This window comes from Lycium barbarum, chromosome 11 (genome assembly GCF_019175385.1).
Source record: "Lycium barbarum isolate Lr01 chromosome 11, ASM1917538v2, whole genome shotgun sequence".
NCBI classification, from domain to species: Eukaryota; Viridiplantae; Streptophyta; class Magnoliopsida; order Solanales; family Solanaceae; genus Lycium; species Lycium barbarum.
In genome coordinates, this window is record NC_083347.1 from 54873051 (window position 1) to 54888106 (window position 15056).

Consider the following 15056-nt stretch of genomic DNA (forward strand, 5'->3'; position numbering starts at 1 on the left):
GGTTCGTATTAGGTATTTGCCAAACTTGTGACTTGTAGATCATTACAAGTTTCAGCCTCAGCCTGCTTCTCTATGAGTTTAGCACGAATCTTCTCTATGGCCTTCCCTAGTTCTACGGTTTTCTCTCTTATTAATGTGTTGTGCTCCACCATTTGTTTCATCATATGGCTAACCCGAGCTAGACTTTCCGCATCCTCTAATTCATTACTCCTGTTAACATCCCAAACAATAAAAGAATCATAATAGGGGCTCAGGGATTTGGAATAAGAGTTAGGACAACCATTCCAATGGCCGTCTCGGCCACCACATATACTACAAACATTCCACTCCACAAATCAGACAAGAATCACCAAAATAGGAACAATCAATATTCGACCAATTTTTATTCCAAGATGCCATGTCAAGAAAAATAACAAAAAAATAAATAATAAAAAAATAAAAATAAAAATAATAGAAAATCTTGAATAGACAAAAAGAAATGTCTAATCTAGATAAACAATTAATTTCTAAGTCCCCGGCAACGGCGCCAAAAACTTGTTGCTCCCAAACGCACATGTAAGTATACGTAGTCGTACAAGTAATATAGGATTTAAAGTCCAGCTATCATACCCATAGGGACTTATGATTAACCGTCAAACTAAATTAAACTAATACTAATTATCTAAAAAAGAAGTAAAATCCAAATTTATATTTATAAACTAAATAAAAATAAAAGAAAACAAATAATGAACTTCTACCAAGAAAGAGCGAATTTTTATTGGAGAAGAGATAGATCTAGGACTATGACCACTAACAATCCAATTGAGTGTTCAAATCGTTCTACCTATGGGTTACTAGTTGACGGGGTGATGTTAACTTTATGAGTATCTTTCGAGTTGCTCACAAATCTGTAGATACTACTATAACGTCTATATTCCTATGGTCGCCAGCATCAATTAGCCATCATCATCACCCAATCATTAGCCATTCAATTATGTTATTAGTTTCAATGTGAGTTCCATCTATTTTGCAACTTTCCACTTTTAATTCAATTTTGCTCCAAATCTCTTCAATTTCACACCACTTGATCCCTACATTATAAAAATACCAACACAAATCACTATAATGATACTCAAAAGACAGTTAGGAGTACTAAAATGTGAGGTGAACACTAAATTAATATATGCATTTTAGGCCGAACATCAACGAGTTTCCACCATTCGTGAGAGAATATGACAAATATATTCAGATACCAATTGAAATCGACTAGATACCAATTCGAATGAAGTAGCACGAAAGGAATGGAAGTTTCCTAAATGTCCTATAGCCTCTCGCAGATAAGTACAGAGCTCATCGTACCGATCTGCAAGACTCTACTAGATATGCTCTTGTACTTATAGACTGGGTAACCTAGGACTCTGATACCAACTTGTCAGGACCAAAATCACTAGTTGTACGGGCACCCACACACTACCCCCTGGTTGGCGAACCCTTTCCTTCCTAATACAATCTATCAATGCGAAAGAATAATATCAGTACTAATAAGTCTCAAATATCACATAAAAGTAATAAGTGCGGAAATACATAAACTACCCAAGGCATCTGGTCTGTACCAGTACAAGAGCTGTTACTCACTATATAAGTCTAAATCAATAAGTACAAATATCTGAAAATTGCCATACAAGGCTCATAGCATGATAAGGAGTACTTTCTGGAAAATAAAAGACAGATATAGTGAGGAATGGATACTCGGGCTCCAGATCTGGCAGTGGCTCACCCTAAGTCTCCAAGGGAACTGCCTAAGGGATCACTTAAGAGGGCCTGGCATAGATCCTGTCTCAAAGTCTACACCCCGAAAAAGAGTGTAGCAATGTAGCATCAGTACAAACAACATGTACTAAGTAGGCATCATAGGCCGACAACAGTTAGTTCAGATATATAAAAGAAAGAAATCAACAAATAGGCAAGTAAACAATCAAATATGGTTACTAAGCAAATACAAGTCATCTCACGGTAATGAGAGCGATAATGGATCTCCGTAATCTCAAGTCATAAAAGTCTCTAATCCTCGAGCCTATCAATTCCTAAGTATGTATTAATCAGGCACACAACAACTCAAGTTAATAATCAACCAAGGAATCAATGCTGAAATGAACCGTGCAATGCAATAAATACAACAACCAGAATCAGAGATGTGAATAGATGTAATACGAATGCACGTGCCATGTGATGCAATTCAATGCAATGCATTGGCCAACAGTCTCATATTGTACACACATGCTACGGATGGAATACCTTAACGTATTGATAGTCATGACCTATGGGGGAGTTGCCAGGTCTATGTACCTTGTTGCGGCGTGTAACCCGATCCAAATATCTATGTGTATGTTGTGGCATGCAACCCGATCCAATATGTATATATATAATGCGGCGCGCAACCCAATCCAAATATATAGGTTCAAATGAATGCTTGAGGTGTATAAATGAAAGAAATCCATGAAATCAGTGAATATGCTATGGAGATCACGAATCACCATATGTCTATCAATGCATAAATAACGAGGACAAGCCCTCCTAATCATAATGCACATAATCCTCCGCTCCGGTAACAACCTCAGATCACGGTTTCTTGTCTCTCTTTCACAAACCAACAAAGACCTCAGATGCTTTCTTTCTCACATATCATTATCAGCACCAAATATAGGTAATATCAATGTATCAAGAAATGAGGATGAATACAATGCAAAATGACAATATCAATAGAATCATATCAATCCCAGTCGTGCCACACATGGACACATATCACAATATCAATATCAAGTCAAACCCTTCCCTTTACCCATAATAATGTCAAGATAAATGAGAGACAACCGTATCATAGTCACAATACGACAACTAAGTAATGAGTCCAATATCACACATGAAATAAAGCAATACACAACAAGAGGCTACGATCACACATGAAGTATGGAATGCATGCCGTACACTTCCTCAACCTCAATTTGGCACATCAATACTAGAAGTCCTCATATTTATATCATAATATGCGGTTAAACATTCCAATTCTCAATAACAACAATCCTCTTTTATATGATAATGGGATAACAAGAGGGAGAGGGGCAAGTATGTCAGTCACAATAATATCACACATAGCCAGAAGGGCAACATACCCCATCATAACAATCATGGTGATGAGCCCACATAGTTAATCAACAATACCAACCTAATCATATCCATCCCAACTTCATACCCGAAGGCTTAACATGCTTTCTCCGTCAATAACTAACTTCTACATATGCTTCGCTAACTTAAGTCTAATCAAAAGGTAAGCCATAACCTACCTGGCAATCGAGCGGGAGCCATAAATAATCAAATCTTTCCCTTGCCTTTTCGGAGAGCCTTCAAGTACTCAAAGTCTATCCATTATCAAATTCTAAGTTAGAAATTAGAAACAGCGATGCCCATATTTCCATATTATCTGTAACAACCCGATAGGTCGTTATGGGAGAGTGACTTAGAAAACTAAAGCTTTGTTGGGAATATTGAGGCTGCGGGTGAGTCCGCAGTATAATTTTATGTGTTTGTGCATGTTTTGTATGAGTATGTAGGGCCTTGGATTGGTGTTGGGATTTTTGGGTAAAAACTGGTGCAAAAACCAGAGCTACTGGTCAAAATAGACCGCTGCAGTGGGTCCGTCATAGCGGTCAGAGGGTCGCCGCGGGAGGCGGGACTTTAACGAGGTCCGCCATAGCGGAAGCCTTCCCGTTATAACGAGACCGTTGCAGCAAGAGACCGACCGCTGTAGCGGTCGATGGGAGGCAGAATTCATGATTTATATTCCTTATTCTGAACCCATTCCCCACATAACACCAAAACAGTTTCCACGAACTGCTGTGGAGTAAAACTAAGGCTAAGGCTAAAGTGCGCTTGAAAGGTAAGTCTCAACACTTGACTTTATTAATTCCATCATCATGTTAGAATCCATGATTAGTTAAAGGTCCGTCAATGGTGAAAGAAAGGGATAAACCCTAGAACTTAAGAAAACCCTTGATTAATGAACGGGTTGTTGATTTTATTGTTGCTAAATCATCTAGAAGTATATACTGTTGCTTTCTAGGATGAGAACTTGGCTATCAATGGTGGAACTTGTGGATTAAGACCTAGGGTTCCATAAAAAATGATGACTTTGGCATAAAGCCTGCTTGTAATGATCATTGGGTGGAAAAGCGTTCTCTTCTCTCTCCATGGAAACCCTAAAAGAGAGTAAACTCTAATTTTAGCATGGCTGCCGGCGGCCAGCCACCATTGGTGGCTGGTTCCTTACCTTCCATTACTCAATACCCACATTTACCTTCCAATCCTTGTACCAGTACAACTATTACCATTGATGATTCAGATGTGAAAACCCTAAGATATGCCGACGTTCTTAACCCTAACCATGCAACTATGCAGACGCCAATATGTGATGTAGAACCACTACAAATGAAACCTGTGGAGATTGTTGATGGGATTTATATGATTAAATGGACGGAGGAAGAGGTCCTACATATGAACAAGATTGAAAAGCTCTCGTACGCAGTGATAGGAAAATTTTCTTATAATCTGCCTGACTTGAAGGATCTGAGAATCCAGATTCCTAAACAATGTGGCATCAAGGGAGATTGTAAGATTGGTTTCTTCAGGCATAGACATGTTCTTATGAGATTCGAGAATCTAGAAGATTTCCTTACAATGACTTCTAAGGCTGCTCATTATATTAAGTGTAAGGATGGTTATTCTTACCAAATGTGTACGTTAATTTATGATCCTATGTTCAAAATTGATGAGGAGACAACTAGGGCTATAGCTTGGATTTCCTTTTCGTATTTGTTGCCTACCTATTATGTAAAGGAGGCTATTTTCTCTTTAGCTTCAGCAGTAGGTCAACCAATACAGTTGGACATGGTAACCATTAACAAAACCAGACCTAGTTGTGCTAAGGTTAAAGTATTAGTTAATCTTGTTGCCAATCTACCAACGTTGGTAAAGATAGAAATCAAGGATGAGAAAGCTGAGCAAGTTAGACAGGTGGATGTTAAGATACAATATGATGTATTTCCAAAGTATTGTAAGAAATGCAAACTTCAAGGCCATGATGAGATTTGTTGTAGAATTTTGCATCCAGAATTGAGATCAGATGCTGCTGAGACTTCTGAAAATGAGGTTGTGAATGATGCTACTAAGAAGAAGGAGGAGGGGGTGAAGAAGGTTGTTCCACAGGTGGTGAAACAACCTTCTACAGGTTGAACTATAGGACGTTCCCTACTAAAACTCTTGCTAGTGGACTGGTGGTGAAATCCTGGATTTTTTAATGTGGTTGCAGATAGAAGAATTATGGATATGGGTAATAAGTCAGGCAACAATGAGATTCATGTGGAAAATAAATTTGCTGCACTTGAGGTTGATGTGAAGGGTGATCATGTTAATAGGAAGGGTGAGCACTTAATATCTGATTAAGCTATTTGTGGTGCAGTTAATAATGTTATTGATATTGATGATATGACAATCATGGAGAATAAGGATCCTAAAGGCGGGATTGATAATAGGGTCAGGGAAACATATACTACTGCTTTGCAGGAAAATTTGGAAACTGTGGAAACAATTACTGATGTGATCTTTAATGAAGATTATTCTGCAGGTAAGTTGGAAATAGTAGAACCTATTGCTACTATTCTGAAACTTACTGCTGAGAAGCATGTGGTGGATAATGTGGAAAATCTAGATAAAGAGGATAAGTTGGCTACTCTAGAGACTCATGCTTCCTTTTCAGAACCAGTTGTGAGTCATGGGGTGGATGATGCGGAAAAAAGTCCTGAGGTGGAATATGAGGTGAAAGAGGCTTCTTTATCTCCTTCCAAATGGGGTGATAGAGTAGAAGTTGATGATCCTGGTGGAGGATTGGAAGTGGATTTTATGAACTTACAATCATTGCCTTTGATTGAGAAGGGGATGGTTAACTCAATGGATATAGTAACCAGTTCTATGACAATTCAGCCTCTGCAAATATTAAGTAAGGAGTCTCCTATGTGGAGGCTACATGTCATTAGTTCTCACAAAGTAGTAGGGTCAGAATGCAGTACTTCAGATGGAAAGGAAAATGTGATCAGTAATATTGAAGATAAAGATGAATCTCTGGAGGTTAACTTAGATCATATAAGTAGACAGGCTGGTTTATCACCAAAATCTGCATTGGAGAGTGGAAAAAAGGGAAAGAAGGGAAGCCATATGGAAGTTCAAAAAGGGAAGCCATATGGAAGTTCAACATCTAACCAGGGATGTGCCAAAGAGAGCTGCAGCTTTGAAAGTCTCTTTTAAATGATATTAAAAGCTTTGATATGGAACATCAGATCAGTAAGGACATAACAAGCTTTTCATAGGCTACAAATGTTACATAGGCATCATAACTTTGTATTGATAGCTTTGATGGAACCTTTTTAACAAGCTAGACATATACAGAATTATCAAAGAAGATTGGGAATGCATAATGCAGGTGCAAACTGCAATGGGATGATTTGGTTCTTTGTTAATGAAAATGTGGAAGTACAGGTTGTATTAGATATAGAACAGAAGTTTACTTTGAAGTTGTTTCTGCAAGAGCACAACAGACATATGATTACTGCTCTAGTCTATGCTAAATGTGATGATCATGATAGGTTGCAATTATGGGATAGTATATATCATTTTTCTGCTAGCATTGATATGCCTTGGATGGTAGGGGGAGGCTTTAATGTGGTGTTAAATGAGGAGGAGAAAATTGGTGGCACTCCTACTGTCCCTCAAGATTATGAAGACTTTGCTTTTTGTATAAACTTTTGTGAGCTGGAGGAAACCTCTTTTAACGGTAGTCCATTTACATGGTGGAATGGAATGGCTAGAAATGACTGTATATTTGAGAGATTGGATAGGATTGTAGTCAACTCACATATGCAGAATTAGTCTGGAAACATTGAGGTGGAACACTTGTCTAGGACAGGTTCTGGCCATGCTTCATTATTTATTACTTTGGGTATTGATGTTCCAAACTTTATAAAGCCTTTCTGGTTTCTTAAGTTTTGGATTGATCATGAAGATTTTCAGGATATTGTTAAAGTCAATTAGCCTGGGGACAGTGGAGGTAATCCTTTTCTAAATTTCAAGAAGAAGATTAAACAAGTTAAAGGGGCATTATCAGCTTGGAGTAAGGTGGCTTTTGGTGACATTTTCAAACAACTCATCATAAGGGAGGATATTGTGAAGGTGAAAGAACAGTTGTTTGAGTATGAACCAATAGTGGAGAATAGATGCATCCTGCAACTAGCACAAGCAGAAATGAAGAAATACTTACATTTTGAGGAAGAATTTTGGAAACACAAATCTGGTTGTACCTGGTTTGCTGAGTGTGATAGAAACACAAAGGTTTTCCATAGTATTGTCAATGGTAGAAGAAAAAGGCTACAAGTGAAGAGAATCCAGGATGCTGATGGAGTATGGCTTGAGAATGAGGAAGGAATTGCTCAAGGTGCAGTGCATTTTTTTCAAGATCAGTTTACTCAAGAAGCTTGTAATTCAGACTTCTCAATGATAAATATTGTGCCCAGATTAGTTACTGATGAATACAATGAAATGTTGTGTGCTCTTCCCACAGAAGATGAAGTTAAAAAGGCAGCTTTTGAGTTAAAAGGTGAGAGTGCTTGTGGTCCATATGGATTATCAGGTAGTTTTTATCAGTCTTGCTGGAATATAGTTAGGATGGATGTTTATAAAGTAGTGAAGGCATTCTATGATGGTCATACCCTTCCAAAGTTTGTTACACACACAAATCTGGTGCTACTTCCTAAGAACGATGTGGTTCAGCAGTTCACAGATTTGAGGCCTATAAGTTTGAGTAACTTTATCAATAAAGTTATTTCTAGAGTTGTGCATGGGAGGTTAGACAAGATCTTGCATGAGTTGATTTCTCCCAACCAGTCTGGTTTTGTGAAGAATAGAAGTATCATAGAGAATGTTCTACTCACCCAAGAAATTGTCACAGATATCAGAAAAAGAGGCAAACCTAATGTGATTATAAAGTTAGACATGGCTAAAGCTTATGATAGAGTGTCACGACAGTTTTTAACCAAAGTTCTGGAGAAGATGGCATTTGATGGAGCATTTGTGGATCAGATATGGAGGTTACTAGCTAACAATTGGTACTCAGTGTTGTTAAATGGCCAGTCTCATGGTTTTTGTCCCTCAACTAAAGGAGTGAAACAAGGTGATTCTTTATCACCTGCATTGTGTGTTCTAGCTGCAGAAGTGCTATCAAGAGCTCTTAACTCTTTATTTGATCATGAACAATACAAGAGGTATGGTATGCCTAAATGGAGTGCCAATTTGAACCATCTTGCATATTTAGATGATACCATTATCTTTGCTTTAGCAAATAAGGTGTCAGTAGAAATGATCATGACAGTCTTGAGGAAGTATGAAGATGTTTCAGGATAGAAGATTCATAGAAATAAGAGTTGTTTTTACATGCACCAGAAAGTCTCAGTTGCTTTGTGCCAAGAGGTGGAGCAGACTACAGGTTTCACCAGAGGTGTCTTCCTATTTATGTAGTTAGGCTGTCCAATATTCCATACTAGAAAGAAGAAAGTATACTTCAATAAGTTGATCAAGAAGGTTAAGAACAAGCTGTCAAACTGGAAGGGCAGGCTCCTTTCTTTTGGTGGTAAGGCAGTGTTAATCACTAGTGTACTTCAAAGTATGCCTCTGTATTTGTTATCAGCCATGGCACCTACAAAATACACTTTGAATGAGTTACACAAAATCTTTGCAAGATTTTTCTGGAGTAATAAAGAAGAAGGGAAGAGTAGAAATTGGTCAGCTTGGTTAAAAGTGTGTGTTCCGAAAAATGAAGGAGGCCTGGGCTTTGGATCTTTATTTGATATCTCTAATGCTCTATTTGCTAAGCTATGGTGGAGGTTTAGAACCACATGCACATTGTGGTCTACATATATGTGGAATAAGTATTGTAAGAGATAGATCCCATCTCTAGTGTAGTGGAGAGGAGGCTCACAGTTATGGAAAAAAATGTTAGAAGCTAGAGATGTGATTGAAAAGGATATATAGTAGGAGACAAGAAATGGTTCAGCTATGTCACGACCCAACCTGCTATGACTGGCACCCAACTAAATCCTAGTGGGCGAACCAACACAAAAGATCTCTATTCATTCAAGTCTGATTTTATATTAAACAGGTCAACGATTATACTCATTCACGCGTCAAATAAACTAGGTAAGTCATGTCATAAAATACTAAAACAAGTGCGGAAGTCTAACTATTACAAATTCCCAAAAAATTTGAAAGTCATCGTACAGGACTGTAAGCTAAAGACACGTCTAAGAACTGAAATCTATCTAATAAATGTCCATAATGTCCAGAATAAGAGAAGACATCATAAGTAGAAGATCTTCGGGCGGCCTGACATGAGAAAGAGCTCACCCCAAAATCTGTCAGCAAATATCCTCCACGCTAGATGTGAGGACGACTAGCGGTCTCTATATGAAAATCTGCACTCAAAGAATGCAGCAAGGTAGTATCAGTACAAACACTATGTACCGGTAAGCATCATAGGCCGACTAAGATTAGTATCATGCATATCTTATGAAATCACAAAAATAAACAAGCCAGTCAATCGTACACGAATATCAATACATCACAACAAGACAACCACAGACGAACACAACAAATCACCGAATTTCCAAGAATCACAAACACGTTAACTACAGCGGAGATAAAAGTACACTATACCCCTACTCGCTGTACACACATGCTAGCTGATGTCATAGCTCAGTAGTCATGACCTGCAGGGGACCCATGGTGTCCATGTACCACTCGTTCCGGAACACTCCTCGGACCCGAGCACAACATTTGCTTCGAAACGAACCTCGGACGAGGGATTTAACAATAAACCTCTCGTTTTCGAAACTAGCCTCGGATCACGAGCCCATAATCTAGGCCACATATGTGCCTTGTCATACCTTCTCAATATCCATATTCACCTCATCTTCCGTGTCACAATACTCTCGAGAAGACTATATTAACTTCTCATCACAATACAACCACTGCAGATTAAATCACACACGAATAATGGCATGAAGCCTACACAACATTCAATCACAAACACATACGAGCTTAACCACACAATATCATGTAATGAATACTAGACATGCTTTCTCCTAATGAAATCACAAACATACATTCAACTAACCAAAGTCTAACTCAAGTAAACCGTAACCTACCTCAAAGCAGAGTTGGAACAATGCAAGTCACTCTGCTACAGCCTTTCCTTTCCTCAAGGCCTCAGAACGCTCAAAGTCTAGAAATAGAAGGATCAATGAGTCATAATACTCAATCACAAGTTCCAACGCAAGAATACCCTTCCCTTACCCCATTCCAAGGGGTGGATGATTTTCTAGGTGACAAACAACCTATCTAGACCCTTAGTAATTATTACTCATCACTTTATAACAACATTCTATCTATATTCCCATAACAAACAGTTTTCCATGGCAAGACACCATTTTTATAGAACCCTAGTTCTCCAATCACTTAGTTTATGTCTCTAAATGTTCAATTTATGACAAATAGCAACTAACCAACACATTTAGATGATAACTAAGCGATAATAATCATAACCCATCAAGTTTAGAAGTTTCATTAATATTCTAGGGTTTCTAATTCAATTTCACCATTAAAGACCTATGGGGATGATTACAATAATGAAGGGGAAAGGAATGATAGAATGAAAGCAATGGAACTTACCTCACAAGATTATCTTGCCCTAGCTTGAAAATTCTCTCTAAGTGTTTGTTGGGAAGTGTGTTGGGGTGTTATGAATGAGAAAATAAAACTAAGGCATCTAAAACCCAGTTACTGCCTCCCATCGACCGCTGCAGCGGTCGCTACGCCGCTGCAGCGGTCAAGTGACCGCTATATCGGTCCCCAACTTTCCCGCCTGACCGCTATGGCGGTCGGTTCACTGCTATAGCAGTACCGCCATAGCGGTCCATCTTCCGCCACAGCGGCCACCAAAGAAATAGTTGGTCGCTTGCAGCGGTCCAGTCACTGCTATAGCGGTAATCCCACCGCTGCAGGGGTCCAATTTGAGCAGTGAGGTCGGTTTCTGTCCATTTTTTCCCCCTAGCACCCACATTTTATCCAAGGCCTCAAAACACAATATGAAACATGCATACATACAATAAGACGCCCTACGAATCTGCTCGCGGCCTCAGAATTCCCAATGGAGTCCTAAATTTTCATAACGAGCGGAAGGGTTGTTACACCAGATACCAATTAAGGCACCGTTCGTCCCCGAACGGATAAGGATGAGAACCTAGGGAGGAGTTACCTGATTCGGCGAAAAGCTGAGGGTATTTACTACGCATATCCGCCTCTGTTTCCCAAGTGGCTTCTTCCACTGGTCGATTCTTCCACTGAACTTTTACAGAGGCTATTTCCTTGGACCTCAACTTGCGAACATCCCTGTCTAAGATAGCAATGGGCTCTTTCTCATATGACAAATTTTCATCTAACAACACCAAATCCCAACGAATGATATAGGAACCATCACCATGGTACCTCTTCAACATCGACACATGGAACACCGGATGGACGCCCGATAACCCCGGAGGTAAAGCCAACTTGTAAGCCACCTCCCCCACATGTTTGAGAATCTCAAACGGACCAATGAACCTCGGGCTAAGCTTGCCCTTTTTCCCAAACCTCATCACACCCTTCATAGGTGAGACCTTCAATAGCACTTTCTCCCCTTCCTCAAACTCAAGATCTCGGACCTTGCGGTCTGCATACTCTTTCTGCCTATTCTACGCTGCCAACAGCTTGGCTTGAATCACCTTTACCTTCTCTAGGGACTCTCTCAGAAGATCAGTCCCCAAGGCCTCACCTTAAATGCATCGAACCACCCAATAGAAGACCTACACCTCCTCCCATACAACACCTCAAATGGAGCCATATCAGTACTCGAGTGATAGCTATTATTATAGGAAAATTCGGCTAAGGGCAAGAACTGATCCCAATGCCCACCGAAATCTATCATGCATGCACGAAACATATCCTCCAGAACCTGAATAGTCCGCTCAGACTGCCCGTCAGTCTGAGGATGGAAGGCGGTGCTAAGATCTAACCTCGTACCCAACTCCTTATGCAAACACTCCCAAAACCTGGATGTGAACGTGGTGCCCCTGTCGGACACGATGGAGATAGGAACCCCGTGGAGTCTAAGTACCTCCCGAATGTAAACCTTAGCCAACTTCTCTGCATCATAAGTTATCTTCACCGAAATAAAGTGGCAGACTTAGTCAACCTATCAACCATAATCTAGATGGAGTCAAACTTCCCTAACGTCTTTGGAAGACCCACTACGAAATCTATGGCTATTCTTTCCTACTTCCATTTTGGAATGGGCATTCTCTGCAATGTACCCCTACGTTTCTGATGTTCATACTTCACCTGTTGGTAATTTAGGCACTGCGCGACGAACTCCCCAATATCCCGCTTCATCCTAGTCCACCAGTAATGTTGCCTCAAATCACAATACATCTTAGTGACACCAGGGTGGATAGAATACCTCGAACTATGAGCCTCTGTCAGAATGGTCTTAATCAAGTCGCCCACACGTGGTACACATACTCACCCTTTGATTCGCAGCACGCCCTTCTCATCAATCACGACCTCCTTGGCCTCACCACGCAACACCTTATCTCGTATTTTACATAGCTTAGTATCTTCGAACTGCTTAGCCTTCATCTGCTCTAAAAATGATGACCGAGCCTCAACACAGGCCAACAACTTGCCTAGGTTAGAGATATCTAGCCTCATAAAACTGTTAGCCAGAGTCTGCACCTCTCTAGCCAATGTACACTCAGAAAAAATTAAACTAGCCAGACTCCCCATACTAGCTGACTTCCGGCTCAATGCATCAGCTACCACATTAGCCTTACTAGGGTGATACAAAATGGTGATGTCATAATCCTTCAGCAGTTCCATCCACCTCCGCTGTCGAGAGTTGAGATCCTTCTGAGTGAACATATGTTGCAAACTGCGATGGTCTGTGTACACATCACAATGGACACCATACAAGTAGTGCCTCCAGATTTTTAACGCAAACACCACCGCTGCCAACTCTAGATCATGAGTAGGATAGTTCTTCTCGTGCACCTTTAACTGCCGAGAAGCATAAGCAATCACCTTCTTTTACTGTATCAAAATAGCAAACAAACCAGAACGTGAAGCATCACAATAAACAACAAAATCCTTGCCCTCAACGAGCAATGCCAGAATCGGTGTGGTAGTTAACAATGTTTTGAGCTTTTGAAAGCTCTCCTCACACTCGTCGGACCACTAAAACGGTACCTCCTTCTGAGTCAAACGGGTCATATGAGAAGCAATAGAAGCAAACCCTTTCACAAACCGATGATAGTAGCTAGCCGGACCCACAAAACTACGGATCTCGGTCACTGGTGTGGGCCTAGCCCATTCCTTGACTGCCTGAATTTTCTGAGGATCCACCATAATACCCTCCTTCGAAATCACATGCCCCAAAAAAGACACAGAAGACAACCAAAATTCACACTTGGAGAATTTAGCATACAATTTCTTCTCCCGTAACACTCCAAGAGCAATTCTCAAATGTGTCTCATGCTCTTCCTTACTCCTAGAGTACACCAGGATATCATCAATGAACACTATAACGAATGAGTCTAGGTAGGGCTTGAACACACTGTTCATCAAGTCCATGAACGCAGCTGGGGCATTTGTAAGCCCAAACGACATAACCAGGAATTCATAGTGCCTATATATATATATATATTCGAAAAGCAGTTTTAGGAACATCCTCCGCCCGAATCTTCAACCGATGGTACCCTGACCGACCTTAGGTCAATTTTCGAGAACATTGATGCTCCCTGTAACTGATCAAACAAGTCATCAATATGGGCGATGGGACACTTGTTTCGGACAGTCACCTTATTCAGCCGTCGGTAATCAATACACATACGCATAGACCCATCCTTCTTCTTAACAAACAACATAGGAGCACCCCACGGAGAGGCACTCGGGCGAATAAACCCCTTACTCAGAAGATCTTGCAACTGCTCTTTCAGTCCCTGAGTTCTGCTAGTGCCATCCTATAAGGTGGAATAGAGATAAGACGAGTCCCTGGGTCTAAGTCAATCTTGAAGTTGATATCACGATCTGGTGGCAGACCAGGCAAATCTGTAGGGAACACATCCGCAAACTCGCATACCACTGGAACCATCTCAAGGGATGGAGTATCTGCACTGGTATCACGGATATGTGCCAGGTAAGCTAAACACCCCTTCTCTACCAGCTTCCTAGCACGAATAAAGGATATTACTTTCTTAGGGAGGGGACTAAAATTACCCTTCCACTCGAGTCTAGGTGCCCCGAGCATGGCTAGTGTAACAGTATTAGAGTGGCAATCAAGTATAGCATAATGCGGGGATAACCAACTCATACCCAAAATAACATCGAAATCTACCATGTCTAAAATCATCAAATCTGCCCAAGTACTATACCCCATAAAAGAAATTGCACACGCAGAGTAGACGCTATCCCCTACCACAGAATCCCCAACAGGAGTAGACACAAAAATAGGGTATCAAGAGTATCACACATCATATCTAGACGCACAACAAAATAGGTAGATACGTAGGAAATGTTAGAACCCGGATCAAACAAAACAGAAGCCATACGGTCATAAACGGAGATAGTACCTATGATAACTGCATCGGAGGCCTCAGCCTCGGGTCTACCTGGGAAGGCGTACAAATGACTGCGCCCCCTGTTGCTTGCGTACCCCCGTGACTACCGTTACTAGTCTGAGGCCCGCCCCTGCCGGGCTGCTGTCTACCTCTACCGGCCTGAGAACCGCCTCGGTTAGGCTGGACACCAACCCTACCCGCGGTATGACCGCCCCGCCCTGCCGGTGCGCGATCCTTACCCCCTCGATCTGGTGCATATGGAGCTTGAGGAGC

At 40.7% G+C, this 15056-nt stretch overlaps 1 pseudogene; it reads right to left on the reverse strand.

The window, feature by feature from the left end:
* Positions 1-8735: 8735 nt before the first annotated feature.
* LOC132619844 (uncharacterized) lies at positions 8736-14584 on the reverse strand (annotated as a pseudogene).
* Positions 14585-15056: the final 472 nt, after the last annotated feature.